The sequence below is a fragment of the Tursiops truncatus genome, assembly GCF_011762595.2.
Source record: "Tursiops truncatus isolate mTurTru1 chromosome Y unlocalized genomic scaffold, mTurTru1.mat.Y SUPER_Y_unloc_1, whole genome shotgun sequence".
NCBI lineage: Eukaryota > Metazoa > Chordata > Mammalia > Artiodactyla > Delphinidae > Tursiops > Tursiops truncatus.
Genome location: NW_022983136.1, coordinates 2,660,558 through 2,677,600, shown reverse-complemented (window position 1 = coordinate 2,677,600; position 17,043 = coordinate 2,660,558). Strand labels below are relative to the sequence as shown.

The 17,043-nt window shown below is 39.2% G+C and overlaps 1 long non-coding RNA gene across 2 annotated transcripts in view; it reads left to right on the top strand.

Annotated features, from left to right (window-relative positions):
* Positions 1-1,225, top strand: part of LOC117310596 (uncharacterized) — a 51,668-nt gene extending 50,443 nt beyond the window's left edge. The window contains exon 4 of one of the 2 annotated variants that reach the window (XR_012329467.1): positions 857-1,225. This is a non-coding gene — a long non-coding RNA (uncharacterized lncRNA). The remainder of the gene's footprint in view (positions 1-856) is intronic. The other variant, XR_012329466.1, reaches the window with a different exon arrangement.
* The last annotated feature ends 15,818 nt before the right edge of the window (positions 1,226-17,043 follow it).

The window sequence follows — 17,043 nt, the reverse complement described above, 5'->3', positions numbered from 1 at the left end:
GACTTCCCTGGTGGTGCAGTGGTTAAGAATCCACCTGCCAATGCAGGGGACATGGGTTTGAGCCCTTGTCTGGGAAGATCCCACATGCCGCGGAGCAACTAAACCCGCGTGCCACAGCTACTGAGCCTGCGCTCTAGAGCCCACGAGCCACAGCTACTGAGCCCATGTGCCACAACTACTGAAGCCCACACGCCTAGAGCCTGTGCTCCGCAACAAGAGAAGCCACTGCAATGAGAAGCCCATGCACCTCAACGAAGAGTAGGCCCTGCTCGCCACAACTAAGAGAAAGCCCGCGCACAGCAACGAAGACCCAACACAGCCATGAAGAAAGGAAGGAAAGGAAGGAAGGAAGGAGGGAGAGAGGGAGGAAGGGAGGGAGGAGGGAGGGAGGAAGAAATGAAGAAAGAGAAGGAAAGTTCGTTCTTGTTGTTAACGTGTAGCTTGGAAAATGAAAGAAGGAATTGAAGTCTTTGTCGAAGAGGGTCTTTTGTGAACAGACCTTACGATTTAGGCTAAAATAATGATTTGTATTCAAAACGGTGACACCGAAGTGATGTCTTCCTTCAGAATGGCTTTGAAATAATCAAAGATCACATCACACTTAGTGAGGTTTTTTTAAGTAAGTGAACTTTTTTGGATTCTTTGGAGACTACCATGGCATCTTTCTAGCTCTGTGAACTAGAAAGCCCATTTAACCACTGTGCTAGGTAACTGAAAGAGTCACGTTAGCGGCAGTCTAGTTGCTTCATTATATTCGTTTTCTCAATCACCGTGTTTCCTGAGGAAACAGTTTCAGAGAAGGAAGCCTGAATTGGAAAGTGTGTCCACATCAGCTCCGATGTCTTTCTGCTTCTAGATAACCAGCAAAAGCAAGGAGTCCATATGGGAGTTCATCAAGAGCTTGCTGGACGCCTGGTCGGGATGGGCGGTGATGCTGCTCATCGGCCTGCTGGCAGGTACGTGGAGTGTTTCTCTTGTACTTCAGGCAAAGGGGCTGTTACTTGAAATACCTAAGGGCACAATACATGACGATACACTTAACATAAATCTATCATCAGTAAAGCAAAAAGACCCCAAGGCACGGACAGGCCCAGGTATGGTCATTGGAGCGCGGTACCGAGAAGGCGGGTTGGCCCTTTCCACACTGTACAAAGGTTTACCGCCATGCTGGATTTTATTGAAAACACACCTTCTATAGTACTTGGCCACGTAGAAGGCGAGAAAGGACGGGAACATGTTGGTCTCTAAAAATAAAACATATGAGACTGGCCTTTACTAACACCGGCAGGCCCTGAGATGAATTGTAAACATCGAGAGACGCTCACGGTAACGCGAGACACCACAGGGTCTGAGGTAGGCCCGGGGCGGGGGGGTGCCTCCAGCCCATGGGTTGTTCTGACCCTCAGCGACTCCGTGTCCTTCATTTTTATAATCCCAGCACCATGTTTGTGAGCAGTAGCTGTTTCCAGAATGAATGAATGAGTATCTGGAGGGGACACCTCCCCTTTTAATAGCAAATGCACAGCCCTCCATGGAAATTGTTTCCTGAAACTTACTTGCTTTTAGGAGGCTGTGAAGGTTAATGTCTAAGGAGAAAAAAATTTGATCATGCTGAAGAGATTCCCTTAAGAAACTCCCCCTGCCTGTAGTAACACACTAGTTCTGCTTATAGGACTGATCAGAGAATGGCTGTGTGATACAGGTTGAATATAGTACGTACTCGCAGAGCACCTGCGGGGCATAGGGTAAAATTTTGTGATTAGAGGACTTTGATTTCTGGCTGCCCTGTCACTCGTTACATCTACAGTGGTAAGAGGGGCCTGGTTGCCGGGGAGGGGCTCCCTCTGCCTGGCATGTCCTAAAGGGCCCAGGAGAGTGCTGAAGGGGCAGTCCTCTCCTTCCGGCCACAGCAGCTACCCACCCATTCCGCCCATCCTGTCCTTCCCCTCCCAGTGGCGCTCCCGGTACATATTGGCAGCAGTGCTGGGAGGGAATTCGAGTTCATGGACATATGGCGTTTTGCCACCCATTCATTAGGCTCTATGAAGTCCTTTAAAGGTAGGTGGGGGGGAGAGGGCGGGGAGGGTAGTTTGCTGCGAACTTCGATGTCTTTCTTTAGAATAGATTTATAAAACTGTACCCTGTGTTATTCTTGGCTCCTGGGAAGGAGGGATGAATACGGGAAATGAAGGAATCAGAGTAGATGTCTTGGTGTCCTGCTGGAGTCACACAGCATAGATTTATCAACTGATCTCAGAGCCCTGTTGGGCTATCTTTAGCAAGTCAGATACCGACCATCGGGCTTCACTGTTAATCCGATTTCCATCAGTTCTTTCAGGAAGAATCACCTGGGGAATTAAAAAAAAATTCTGCTGCCCAGGCTTCAATTAAATAGTAGCTCCCTGGAGATGACACCCTAGCATTGAGTAAAGCCCCCTTTCCCCTGTGATTCTGATATGCAGCCAGGGGTGAGGACTGCTGGAGAAGGGCGATCCCATGGTCACATCAGCAGATGAGTATAGGAGGGAGGCAAGAAAGAGATGATCTTGGCAGTGAAGGTGGCGAAAGTGTTCTTTTGATCTGGATGAAGGAAAAGCCAGAAAACTGCCCCATTCACCTTCCCGTTCCCCAGTGGCGAGCCCCAGGGGTCCCACTGTCTGGCTTGTCACCTCCGTAGTGGCAGGCAGCCCGGCATTATATTCCGACGCCCAAGACGGAGAGGCCCAAGCTGTGGCTCCTCTGCAGGGCGTTAACCAGGAGCCACCACTGGGTGTCGCTGTTGTTCCACACAGGGCAGTTTTTGTTCCAATGTCGTCATCTGCTTGAGGTGTTCTCTGACCAGCTTTTCTAAAAGCACGTCTCCCTCTCTGAGCCTCGTCGCCCTCGCCCACTATATGTATGTATGTGTGTGTGTACGTAACAGCTTTATTGAGATATAACTCACATACCATACAGTTCACCTAGTTAAAGTGTACAACTTGGTGGTTTTTAGTGTACTCACAGAGTTTTGCAACATCACCAAGGCCAATTTTAGAACATTTTCATCAGCTCCCAAAGAGCTTCCTACCCTTTAGCTATCAGCCCCAGTGTCCCTAGCCTCCGCTCAGTCCTGGGCAACCGCTAATCTACTTGCTGTCTCTGTAGATTTGCCTACTCTGGACATTTCATAAAATGGAATCATACAATATATGGTCTTTTGTGACTGGCTTCTTTTACAGCATAACGTTTCCAAGGTTCATCCATGCTGTCGCATGTGTCAGCGCTTCATTCCTTTTGGTTGCCATTGTAGGTGGACCACATTTTCTTTCTCCATTCAGCAATTGATGGGCATATGGGTTGTTTCCACTGTTCGGCTTTTGTGAATGTGCAGTTGTGAACATTTGCGTACATGTCTTGTGTTGGGTGTATGTTTTCATTTCTCGTGGGCAGATGCCTAGGAATGGAAGTGTTTGGTCAGGTGGTGACTCCTTGTTTAACTTTTTGAGGACGTGTCCGACTGTTCTCCTGCACCATCGTAGAAAATGGCTGCCATTGGAACGTGCTGTATTCTCCTCTCTAGCACCTACCACCTTCTGTTGGAGCCCCTCATTTACTTACTTATTCAATCTAGTGTCTTCTCGCACAAGCTGAGATTCCACGAAGGCAGGGACCTGAGTTTGCTTTGTTCACTGCTGTACCCCAGGGTGTGGAACAGTACGTGGCATGTAGTACGTAGGTGCTCAATAAATAGCCCTTGAGTGAATGGATGGACCTGAGTTTCCTGATTTTCATTCGTTTGTTGCTCTCATTCATTCAACATGGATATATAGTTCCAGCTATGTACCTGACGTGAATACAATGGCCCTTGCCCACTTAAAGGGGACACAGGGTCTAGACACCTGGCTTGATCCCCACCGTGGCACACAAACCAGACAAGAGACTCCCCCCACCCTTACAGACTAGTTGGAGTGTGTGTGTGTGCATGTGAGTGGTGTGTGTGTGTGTGTGTGTATACACATATATATAAATACTGATCATATCAGGATGTGATAGGTATGGTGATGGGGAGTGCCTGGGAAGTATACTTAGCCCAGACTTAGGAAATCAGGGGAGGCTTCCTGAAGGAGGTGATATAAATGCCAGCATCTGGAAGATAAATAGGAGCTTGGCGGGTTGGGGGAGGACAGTGCTATCTGAGGTGGTGCAGAGAGGAGGGCCTGGTGTGCCAAGGAACACTGTGCGTGGGATTCGTGATGGAGAGAGAGGAGCCTGGAGAGAAACGTGGGAACGGCGGTCAGAGCCTGCACGCTGCTGAGGATTCGGGTGTTCTGGCTAGAACAGTGGGCGACTGCTGATGGAACCAGGAGAGTGGCAAGGCCAGGTCGCCTGAGGCTGGCGTATGGCTGCCTTTGGGAATTGATGTTCTAATAAGGACCCAGTAAAAGTGTGAAAAGTTTGGTAGCGCAAAGGTATTCCCTGCCTTTGTAAAAGACTGGAATGGGTTATTCTAGAAAGAGACCTAAAATGGCCTTCTCTGACCCACTGCACACTCGATTTTATCCCACTCCTATCGGCCTTTCAAGTAGTTATTTACTTATGTAGCTCCTCAGTCCTTTATCCATAATTTTTTAAAAATCCAGAAAGTTCTAACAAGTGAGATTTTTCAAGCTGGATTCCATTTGATGGCAAAACTTTATTTCAATGACAAGGCAGTTATAAATGGTTTTGTCTCCATTTTGTCTGAATTGTCAGGTTTCCTGGAGGATATTCATGTGTGTGATGCCAGCATCCTGCCCCAGAAGCCGCTGAGGGGGTTACATGATTTATAGGGTGTAGGTACCCTGTTTCTAAGATTCGGAGGGCTGGTTCTGAAAGCTGCTCGGCCCCAGGGGCTTGCGGTGGGGGTCAGCGCTGCAGGTCTCTCCCTCCCACCCTATCGAAGACCCCCGAGGACAGCGTATCATTGGCCTTTGTGTCTCACTGGGCTGGGCACCACTTTTGCCACACCTGGTGCCCTGCCACTCGCTCAGGTGACCTCAAGACTGAAGAAAGAGGCTTCCTGGGTGCGTGGCAGCCCGGGGCACGGGCATCTCCGCCTGGCCCTCTGGGCGCACGTGCTGCCCTGGCCCATGCCTGCCGTCCCTCTGAGTGGCTCTCGCTTCTTCCAGGTACCCTGGCCGGGGTCATCGATCTCGCCGTCGACTGGATGACAGACCTGAAGGAGGGCATCTGCCTGTCCGCCTTCTGGTACAGCCATGAGCAGTGCTGCTGGACTTCCAATGAGACCACGTTTGAGGACAGGGACAGGTGGCAGAAGTGGTTGGAGCTGCTGGTGAAACAGTCGGAGGTGGGTGCAGGGGCGGGTCCTGGCTGGGAGCCCCGTGGCTGGTGTGGGGGGACGTCCGAGCTCTCACCTTGCAGTGTCTCTCCTGACCGTCGTTGTGGCTACTACAAGTGCCACTTGGCTTTTTCTAGCTCTAGGGTTCAAACTTCACTTGGAAAATCCTTTTCCACTATTTCATGTGCACTATGTATGTATTTTCTTTAAAGCCTTTTGTTTGGCTTTATTTTTCTTACTGAGAGAGATCTCTTGATCATGCTGAAGAAATAAGGTTGATTTTTATCCCGTCTGATTGAGAAGAAAAGTTTTTTAATAACAGATTTAGTAAGACATGATCCATATTCTGTGGGGCGTACCCATTAACGGGTACAATGCGATGGCTTTTAGGATATTCACAGAGTTGTGCCACCATCACCTCGATCTAATTTTAGAACTGTTTTTTTTTAACATTTTTTTTTATTCAAACAGAAAGTCGCAAAAATTATAATTATCCTCATCAGTTCACTCAGTCCCATGTTATTAATTTTTTCATCTTGGTCTTTTTTTAGCACTTTTATGAATTCATCAGTTTTCCATTAGAGTTCTGAAAATGCTTATTCATTCAGTTCAGCAGTATAGTCAATTACCAGAAACCTGTACTTGTCAGAGCCTTTTCCATGAATTCCTTGAAGATGAAACCCTTTTATAGGAACATTTTTGCAAAAGCATCAGAGTACACCCAGAACTGTCTGTAAATGACAAAAGACTTAAAAATGGCCATGGTTAAAGATTTGATGAAAGTTCATAATAATGCAGTTGACAAAGAAATTTAGTTATTTCTGAGATATACATTTTAAAGTAATAACTAGAATTATGACTTATAACATTATACCAGGGCATATAAGATTTTTAGAATTTCATGTAATGTCTGAAACATTTATATTAACGTATTTCCATACAAATAACCCAAAGAAAGTTTAGTATTAGTTTCTTTTTTTTTTTTTTATACAACACATTCTTATGAGTCATCAGTTTTATACACATCAGTGTATGCATGTCAATCCCAGTCGCCCAGTACAGCACACCACCATCCCCACCCCACCGGGGTTTTCCCCCCTTGGTGTCCATACGTTTGTTCTCTACATCTGTGTCTCAAATTCTGCCCTGCAAACCGGTTCATCTGTACCATTTTTCTAGGTTCCACATACATGCGTTAATATACGATATTTGTTTTTCTCTTTCTGACTTACTTCACTCTGTATGACAGTCTCTAGATCCATCCACATCATCCACATCTAAACATGACTCAATTTCGTTCCTTTTTATGGCTGAGTAATATTCCATTGTATTCTTTATCCATTTTTATGGCTGAGAAATATTTCATTGTATTCTTTATCCATTCTTTATCCATCTTCTTTATCCATTTGTCTGTCAGTGGGCATTTAGGTTGCTTCCATGACCTGGCTGTTGTAAATAGTGCTGCAATGAATACTGCGATGCATGTGTCTTTTTGAATTATGGCTTTCTCTGGGTATATGCCCAGTAGTGGGTTTGCTGGATCATATGGTAAATCTATTTTTAGTTTTTTAAGGAACCTCCATACTGTTCTCCATAGTGGCTGTATCAATTTACATTCCCACCAACAGTGCAAGAGGGTTCCCTTTTCTCCACACTGTCTCCAGCATTTGTTGTTTGTAGATTTTCTGATGATGCCCATTCTAACTCGTGTGAGGTGATACCTCATTGTAGTTTTGATTTGCATTTCTCTAATAATTAGTTATGTTGATCAGCTTTTCATGTGCCTCTTGGCCATCTGTATGTCTTCTTTGGAGAAATGTCTATTTAGGTCTTCCGCCCATTTTTGGATTGGGTTGTTTGTTTCTTTAATATTGAGCTGCATGAGCTGTTTATATATTTTGGAGATTAATCCTTTGTCCATTGATTCATTTGCAAATATTTTCTCCCATTCTGAGGGTTGTCTTTTCGTCTTGTTTATGGTTTCATTTGCTGTGCAAAAGCTTTTAAGTTTCATTAGGTCCCATTTGTTTATTTTTGTTTTTATTTCCATTACTCTAGGAGGTGGATCAAAAAAGATCTTGCTGTGATTTATGTCAAAGAGTGTTCTTCCTTTGTTTTCCTCTAAGAGTTTTATAGTGTCCAGTCTTAACATTTAGGTCTCGAATCTATTTTGAGTTTATTTTTATGTATGGTGTTAGGGAGTGTTCTAATTTCATTCTTTTACATGTAGCTGTCCAGTTTTCCCAGCACCACTTATTGAAGAGACTGTCTATTCTCCATTGTATATCTTTGCCTCCTTTGTCGTAGATTAGTTGACCATAGGTAGGTTTATCTCCGGGCTTCCTATCTTGTTCCATTGATCTGTGTTTCTGTTTTTGTGCCAGTACCATATTGTCTTGATTACTGTAGTTTTTTAGTGTAGTCTGAAATCAGGGAGTCTGATTCCTCCAGCTCCGTTTTTTTCTGTCAAGACTGCTTTGGCTATTCGGGGTCTTTTGTGTCTCCATACAAATTTTAAGATGATTTGTTCTAGTTCCGTAAAAAATGCCATTGGTAATTTGATAGGGATTGCATTGAATCTGTAGATGGCTTTGGGTAGTATGGTCATTTTCACAAAATTGATTCTTCCAATCCAAGAACATTATATATCTCTCCATCTGTTGGTATCATCTTTAGTTTCTTTCATCAGTGTCTTATAGTTTTCTTCATACAGGTCTTTTGTCTCCCTAGGTAGGTTTATTCCTAGGTATTTTATTCCTTTTGTTGCAGTGGTAAATGGGAGTGTTTCCTTAATTTCTCTTTCAGATTTTTTCATCATTCGTGTATAGGAATGCAAGAGATTTCTGTGCATTCATTTTGTATCTTGCAACTTTACCAAATTCATTGATTAGCTCTAGTAGTTTTCTGGTGACAGTTTTACATCTTCTTTTCCGATTTGTATTCCTTTTGTTTCTTTTTCTTCTCTGATTGCCATGGCTAGGACTTCCAAAACTATGTTGAATAAGAGTGGTGAGAATGTACATTCTTGTCTTGTTCCTGATCTTAGAGGAAATGCTTTCAGTGTTTCACCATTGAGAATGATGTTTGCTGTGGGTTTGTCATATATGGGCTTTATTATGTTGAGGTAGGTTCCCTCTATGCCCACTTTCTGGAGAGTTTTATCGTACATGGGCATTGAATTTTGTCAAAAGCTTTTTCTGCATCTATTGAGATGATCATATGGTTTTTATTCTTCAATTTGTTAATACAGTGAATCACATTGATTGATTTGCGTATGTCGAAGAATCCTTGCATCCCTGGGATAACTCCCACTTGATCATGGTGTATGATCCTTTTAATGTGTTGTAAGATTCTATTTGCTAGTATTTTGTTGAGGATTTTTGCATCTATAGTCATCAGTGATATTGGCCTCTAATTTTCTTTTTTTGTAGTATCTTTGTCTGCGTTTGGTATCAGGGTGATGGTGGCCTCATAGAATGAGTTTGGGAGTGTTCCTTCCTCTGCAATTTTTTGGAAGAGTTTGAGAAGGATGGCTCTTCCCTAAATGTTTGACAGAATTCACCTGTGAAGCCATCTGGTCCTGGACTTTTGTTTGTTGGAAGGTTTTTAATCACAGTTTCAATGTCATTACTTGTGATTGGTCTGTTCATATTTTCTATTTCTTCCTGGTTCAGTCTTGGAAGTTTATACCTTTGTAAGAATTTGTCCATTTCTTTCAGGTTTTCCATTGTATTGGCATAGAGTTGCTTTTAGTAGTCTCTTAGGATGCTTTGTATTTCTGCAGTGTCTGTTATAACTTCTCCTTTTTCATTTCTAAATTTATTGATTTGAGTCCTCTCCCTCTTTCTTGATGAGTCTGGCTAATGGTTTAGCAATTTTGTTTGTCTTCTCAAAGAACCAGTTTTTAGTTTTATTGACCTTTGCTATTGTATTCTTTGTTTCTATTTCATTGATTTCTGCTCTGATCTTTATGATTTCTTTCCTTCTGCTAACTCTGAGTTTTGTTTGTTCTTCTTTCTCTAGTTCCCTTAGGTTTAACATTAGATTGTTTATTTGAGATGTTTCTTGTTTCTTGAGGTAGGCTTGTATAGCTATAAACTTCCCTCTTAGAACTGCTTTTGCTGCATCCCATAGGTTTTGGATCATCGTGTTTTCATTGTCATTTGTCTCTAGGTATTTTTTGATTTCCTCTTTGATTTCTTCAGTGATCTCTTGGTTATTTAGTAACGTCTTGTTTAGCATCCATGTATTTGTGTTTTTTACTTTTTTTCCCCTGTAATTCATTTCTAATCTCATAGCCTTGTGGTCAGAGAAGATGCTTGATATGATTTCAGTTTTCTTAAGTTTACTGAGGCTTGATTTGTGACCCAAGATGTGATCTATTCTGGAGAATGTTTCATGCACACTTGAGAAGAAAGTGTAATCTGCTGTTTTGGGATGGAATGTCCTATAAATATCAATTAAATCTATCTGGTCTATTGTGTCATTTAAAGCTTCTCTTTCCTTATTTATTTTCTTTTTGGATGATCTGTCCATTGGTGTAAGTGAGATGTTAAAGTCTCCCACTATTATTGTGTTACTGTCGATTTGCTTTTTTATAGCTGTTAGCAGTTGCCTTATGTATTGAGGTACTCCTATGTTGGGTGCATATATATTTATAATTGTTATATCTTCTTCTTGGATTGATCCCTTGATCATTATGTAGTGGCCTTCCTTGTCTCTTGTAACATTCTTTATTTTAAAGTCTATTTTATCTGATATGAGTATTCCTACTCCAGCTTTCTTTTGATTTCCATTGGCATGGAATATCTTTCTCCATCCCCTCACTTTCAGTCTGAATGTGTCCCTAGGTCTGAAGTGCATCTCTTGTAGACAGCATGTAGATGGGTCTTGTTTTTGTATCCATTCAGCAAGCCTGTGTCTTTTGGTTGGAGCATTTCATCCATTCACGTTTAAGGTAATTATGGATATGTATGTTCCTATGACCATTTTCTTAATTGTTTTGGGTTTGTTTTTGTAGGTCCTTTTCTTCTCTTGTGTTTCCCACTTAGAGAAGTTCCTTTAGCATTTGTTGTAGAGTTGGTTTGGTGATGCTGAATTCTCTTAGCTTTTGCTTGCCTATAAAGCTTTTGATTTCTCCATCAAATCTGAATGAGAACCTTGCAGGGTAGAGTAATCTTGGTTGTAGGTTCTTCCTTTTCATCACTTTAAGTATATCATGCCACTCCAAAGACACAGTAATCAAAACAGTATGGTACTGGCATAAAGACAGACATGTAGACCAAAGGAACAGAATAGACAGCTTATAAATAAATCCATGCATCTACAGATCTTTGACAGGGTACACAATAGGGAAAGGATACTGTCTTCAACAAATTGTGCTGGGAAAACTGAATATCTACATGCCAAGGAATAAAACTGGACTCTTGTCTCATATAAACAGAAATCAATTCCAAATCAACTAAAGACTTAGACATGAGATCTGAAACTATAAAACTCCTAGAAGAAAACAGGGGAAACCTTCATGACATGGTCTTTTCAATGATTTCATGACTATAACACCAAAACTACAGGCAATAAAAACAAGAATAGGTGAGTGGGACTACATTCAACTTAAAAGCTTCTGCATAGCAAAGGAAACAATCAACGGAGTGAAAAGGCATCCTACAAAATGGGAGGAAACATATGCAAACAATATATCTGATAAGGGGTTAATCTTCAAAATATATAAGGTACTTCTACAACTCAATAGGAAAAAACTAATAGTCCAATTAAAAATGAACTAAAGGCTTGAATAGGCATTTCTCCAAAGAGGACATTCACATTCACAGAGGCAACAGGTATATGGAAGAATGTTCAAGGTTACTAATCATCAGAAAAACACATATCAAAACCATAATGTGGTATCAACTCACACCTGTTAGAATGGCCCCTGAAACCACATACAAGGCCCTGTGTCCCTGTCCTTTGAAGTAAAAGGCTTTTGCTTTAGTCTCCTAGGTTTCCCCTGAGTCTCAAAACTCTGGCTCAAGAATTAGTAATTAGGAAATGTGAAGCGGTAAAAACAAAGAACACTCATTGGGTTGGGAAACTGGAAAAATTTAGATTATAAACCAGCCACATAACAGGGTCACCAAACTCCCAGTTCCATGAAAGACAGAGATAAAAGTCTGACACATATTCCTAAGTTGTTTTTGTAGGAAGCAGATCCCTGCCAGCTGAAAACTGCTGACTGCAAGCACATAGACTCCAGACTGGCTGAAACCAGAATATTGGTGATGCTTGAAAATTCATCTTGATGCCAACTAATCTGAGAATTGTGCACAAGCTGACCATGCCCCCTGCAGCTCCCTCCCTTGCACTGCCTTTAAAACTTTAGTTTCCTAACTGGCAACTTGGAGTTGCTCTTAGGACATTAGTTGGCCACCTTCCCAGGTTGCTGACCTCCTGAATAAAGCAAACTTTCCTTTTCCACCAACACTTGTCTCTCAAGTATTGGTCTTTCCAGTGGTGAGCTGCTGAACTTGGGTTTGGTACTGGCCTTTTCTGGATATATCTACATATATACAGATATGTATACTAGATATATGTCTATATAAAATGACACAAGTTGGTGAGAATGTGGGGAAATTAGAACCCATGTACACTATTTGTGGGAATGCAAACTGGTACAGCTGCTGTAGAAAACGATACGGAGCAACACATTTCTGGGTATTTATTCAAAAACATTGAAATAATTCCTTTGTACATTTTTGTAGTGAGATTAAATAATTAAGGTGAAGTAGATATGATGGTGAGTATAAGCCAGTGATCTTGAATAAAAGAAACTATGATTAAATTCATAGAGAACTTTTCAAAACTATAAACACACACTAATGGAAGAATTAAAAAGAGATCCTAATGGTATAAGAAAGAATTTGGAGTGGGGGAAGACTGAAAGACAGACCCTCCAGATTTCAGACAGAGTTTTGCAAGAATAGCAAAAAATAGATGCAGAGCTGATAGAGAGATGGATCAGAGCAAAAAATGGAAAAGCAGTTGTTGTAGAAAAAGAATCTGTTGAGTAGGAGACAGTTTGTGCTGTACCACTAAGTGAGGCTGAGTCCACAATGGGTTGCTAGCTAAGAAATTCAGCCCTTATGCAGGAATAAATTAAAAGTGGTTCTTATATTTGCAAGGAATGAGAAATAATTCTCATTAAGTTGGTCTGCATCTGATATTTTGTTGACTTGTGGGCAGGTGCCATTGATGTCAGATGAATGAATGAATGACTTACAGCAGTGAATTTTAGAATATTGCAATGAAACCTTGATGTTTTTATTATTTTTCTTATGTTTGTCAGAGATGTGCCTATTTAAAGGACTCTGCTTACCATAGAGTGATTCTGTTTTCAAGATTGAATGTACAGAAAATGAGGACAGACTAGGGATTAACTTTTTTTTTCATCATTTACAGAACACAAGAGGGTTGAATGTTTTCATCTTTCTTGATTTTTTTCACTAATGTGTTCCAATTTATTTTTGACTACACTGTGTCCATCTAACAAGTGTCTTGGAAGAACTCAGAAAGCCTGACAAGCATCCTCTAACGTGTATCATAAACAATTTACTAAAGTGTCATTACCTTTCTAAATGGATAATGAGCTATAACGAGTAACATAAGACATCAAAATATTCTACAGAAAGAGAAACATTGATAATTTAGGTGAATTTTTCATTTATTCTTCAGGAATTTATCACAGCTTCTAAAAGAGAATTCTGTCTTTGTCTTAGACTATTAATCTAACAATAACTTTTTTGGCTAAGGTATTTTCATTGCTGATGATTGACAGGATTTTTAATAAAAGTGTATGTATTTGTAGCAAATTAGTTATTGAATATGCAAATCAATGTTTTGAACGTACATAAAGCAATAATACTTATTTGCTTTACCATAGTGTTCTTGTTTTCTCAAGGGATTCATTTAAAATTTTTAAAATTATTAAACTCTTCTACTATGTTAAAATTAAAATGTTTGTTTAGATTCTTGGAATCAGTCACTATTATGGACTGAATATTTGCATCCCCCTAAAATTCGTATATTGAAATCCTAGCCCCCCAATATGTTGGTATTAGGAGGTGGGGGCCTCTGGGAAATGATTAGGTCATGAAGGTGGAGTCATAATTAATGGAATTAGTGCCCTTTAGAAAAGACTCCAGAGAACTTTCTTGTTCCTTCTGCCAGTGTGAGGACACAGCTAGAAGACACCTGTCTATGAACCAGGAAATAGGCTCTCATCAAATTTCAGTTAACTAGCACTTTGATTTTGGACTTCCCAGCCTTCATAACTGTGAAAAATAAATGTTGTTTAAGTCACCCAGTCTATGGTATTTTGTTATAGCAGCCCAAATGGACTAAGTCAGTCTTTGATTCTTCAAAAATTCCAGTCCTCTAAAAGAGTACATGCGGTCGTATATTCTGTTTTTAATATTAGTAATTGACTTGAATGTGAAAAAAAAAAAAAAAACAACTAGCATCTTTCCAAAACATATTTTATGTTATCAGTTTCTGTAGAAAAAGAAAAAAAATCCTCTTATGGATTAATAATAATATTTACTTGCATAATTATTGTATTTGCTTTTATATTTAGCAAGGAGGACAGTTGGTAATATTGTAACTTGGTCTGCATTTATTAGAGATTAAGGTTTGTTGTCTTTAAGCAACTTGGACCCAAAAGCAGAAGTCCATGTACTGAAAAGTATAAGTAATTAAAGCACTACCAAGGAAAGTGTTTTCCTACCTCCAGAGAGGGGGGATTTACTTTTGGACCATGGAAGTTATTACCATTATGGTCATTAGGGGACGCAGAATTTTTCACACTTCAGGCAAAAAAGTATGTCTGTTTCATTTTCTCCTCACGTACTGAGATCTGTGTGTTTTTGTTAAAGGACATTAAACCTGTTAGCACATGCACATTGGATTAGGAACTTTTATCGTGTGAAGGAGCTCTGGCCAGTACAGAAAAATATTACTGGAGACTTGGAGTCAGGAGAAGAATTTTAGCTTAGCACTTATTGGCTAGAGGAATCAACGATTGTTATCTTCCTTAGTGTTTTGTACTGCAAACCTGTTGTTTTTAATTTTCTGAGTTCTGACAACCCACTGAGCTTACAGAAACTCTGAATCAGAACACAATAATTACATGATATTCAGAGGGGCTACATTGCACACAAATTCACAAAGATAGCTTTCCTTTCTTTTTTTTCTGATTTATCATATGATTTCTAAGTATTACATGGATATATTTTATAGTCTGTTTAATAATATAAGTATATATCACATACAAACTCACTTGCACACATACATACGGTTACAATGACACAGTAACATTTAAGAAAAAAAGTAAAAATCAATAAGAGGCTGACATAAAATCTTTCAAATATAGCTTATTTAACAAGGAGGTGAAACCTGCTTAGAGTTGGCTGTTCCTTTTAATTTCAATGTAACTTTAATGGTCCACACACTGAATTCCCTCTAAATTTGATTGCAACAACTGTCTTGTTGCTTTACATCACAGGACACATTTAAGTTTTTAGTAAGACAATCCTTTAGTAAATTCCAATCTTCTCAAACAAGGTTTTAGGAGAAAAAGTCTTGTAGATTATAGTCAAAACTCTACTTTGACACTCTGTCCTACCCTAGATGATAACCTCTCTCTATATATATTAACTAGCTTCCAGTAAAAGTAATCTACAATCACTGCTCTTCTTCTATTCCATTTATTCTTACTCAAAATATATTTTCCCCATTGTGTATTCTTTCTTCTTTTGTCATAGATTAATTGTTCATATATGTGTAGGTTTATTACTGGGCTCTCTGTTCTGTTCCATTGATCTATGTATCTGCTTTTCTGGCAATAACATACTGCTTTGATTAATAGAGCTTTATACTTTAGTTTGAAATAAGGGCCTGTGATACTTCCAGCTTTGTGCTTTTTTTAAATCAGGATTTCTTTGACTATTTGGGGTCTTTTGTGGTTCCATATAAATTAAAAATTTTTTGTTTCATATATGTGAGAAATGTCCTTGGGATTTTAATAGGGATTGTGCTGAATTTGTAGATTCCTTTATACCTAAAGGTATAAAGTATAATATGGACATGCTAACAATGTTAATTCTTCCAATCTATAAGCTTGAGACATCTGTCCATTAAATTGTGCCCTCAATTTCTTTCAACAATGTCTTACAGTTTTCAGTGTACTGGCTAAATTTGTTGCTAGGTATTGTATTATTTTTGTTGTGATTGTAAATGGGATTGATTTCTTAATTTATCTTTCTGCTAGCTCATTGTTAACATGTAGAAGTGCAACCAACTTTTGTTTATTGATTTTGTACCCTTTGACTTTATTATATTTGTTTATTACTTCTGATAGTTTTTTGGTCAGCTTTCTATATCTCAAATCATGTCATGCACAAATAGTGACAATTTTACATCTTCCTTTCCAATTTAAGTGCCTTTATTTCTTTTTCTTGCCTAATTGCTCTGGCTAGGACTTGCAATGCTGTATTGAATAAATGTGGCAAGAGTGTACATCTTTGTTTTGTTCCGGATTTTAGAATAACTTTCAATTTTTCACAGATGAGAATGTTGTTAACTGTGATATATTTGGCCTTTATTATGTTAAGGTATTTTTCTTTTATATACGTTTTATTGAGAATTTTTATCATAAGTGAGCATTGAATCTTGTTGAATGATTTTTCTGCATTTATTGAGATGATCATATGCTTATTATCCTTCATTTTACTAATGTGGTGTATGATATTGACTGCTTTTTTTATGTTGAAACCTGCTTGCATCCCTGGAATAAATACCACTTGATCATAGTGTGTATGATACTTTTAAAGTATTGTACTTGATTTGCTAACATTTTGTTGAGGATTTTAGAGCCTACATTCATCAGAGATATTGGCATGTAATTTTCTTTTTTGTGCTTTGTTCTTGTCTGGTTTTGATGTCAGGTGATGTTGGCTTCCTAAAATAAGTTAGGAAGCATTCATTCAAGTTTTTGGAAGAGTTTGAGGAAGGTAGAGATAAATTCTTTACAGGTTTGGTAGAATTCATCTGTAAAGCTATTAAGTTCTAAAGTTTTATATTTTGGGAAGTTTTTGGTTACTGTTTCAATCACCTTGCTAGCAATAGATTCATCCATTTATATTTTCTATTTCTTTATGATTCCATCTTGGAATGTTGTATGATACTAAGAATTTGTCTATTTCCTTATAGGCTGCCCAATTTGTTGGCATATAGTTGTTTGTAGTATTCTCTCATAATCCTTTGTATTTCTGTGTATCTGTTGTACTTTCTTCTCTTTCATTTCTGATTTTATTTACAGAGGCTTTTTTTTTTCTTAATGACTGTAACTAAAGATTTGTCAATTTTGTTTATCTTTCCAAAGAACAAGCTTTTAATTTCACTGATCTTTTCAATGGTCTTTTTAGTCTCTATTTCTTTTCTGTGCATTCTCATCTTTATTTTTCCATTCCTTCTACTGACTTTGGGTTTTGTTCTTTTTCTAGTTCCTTTTAGTAAGACTGTTTACTTTAGATATTTATTTCTTGAGATAGGCCTGTATTGATATAATCTTCTCTCTTTTGCTTTTACTGTATCATATAGATTTTGATATGTTGTATTTTCATTTTCTTTTGTCTTCTGGTAATTTTTGTTTCCTGCTTTGATTTTTTTGTTGA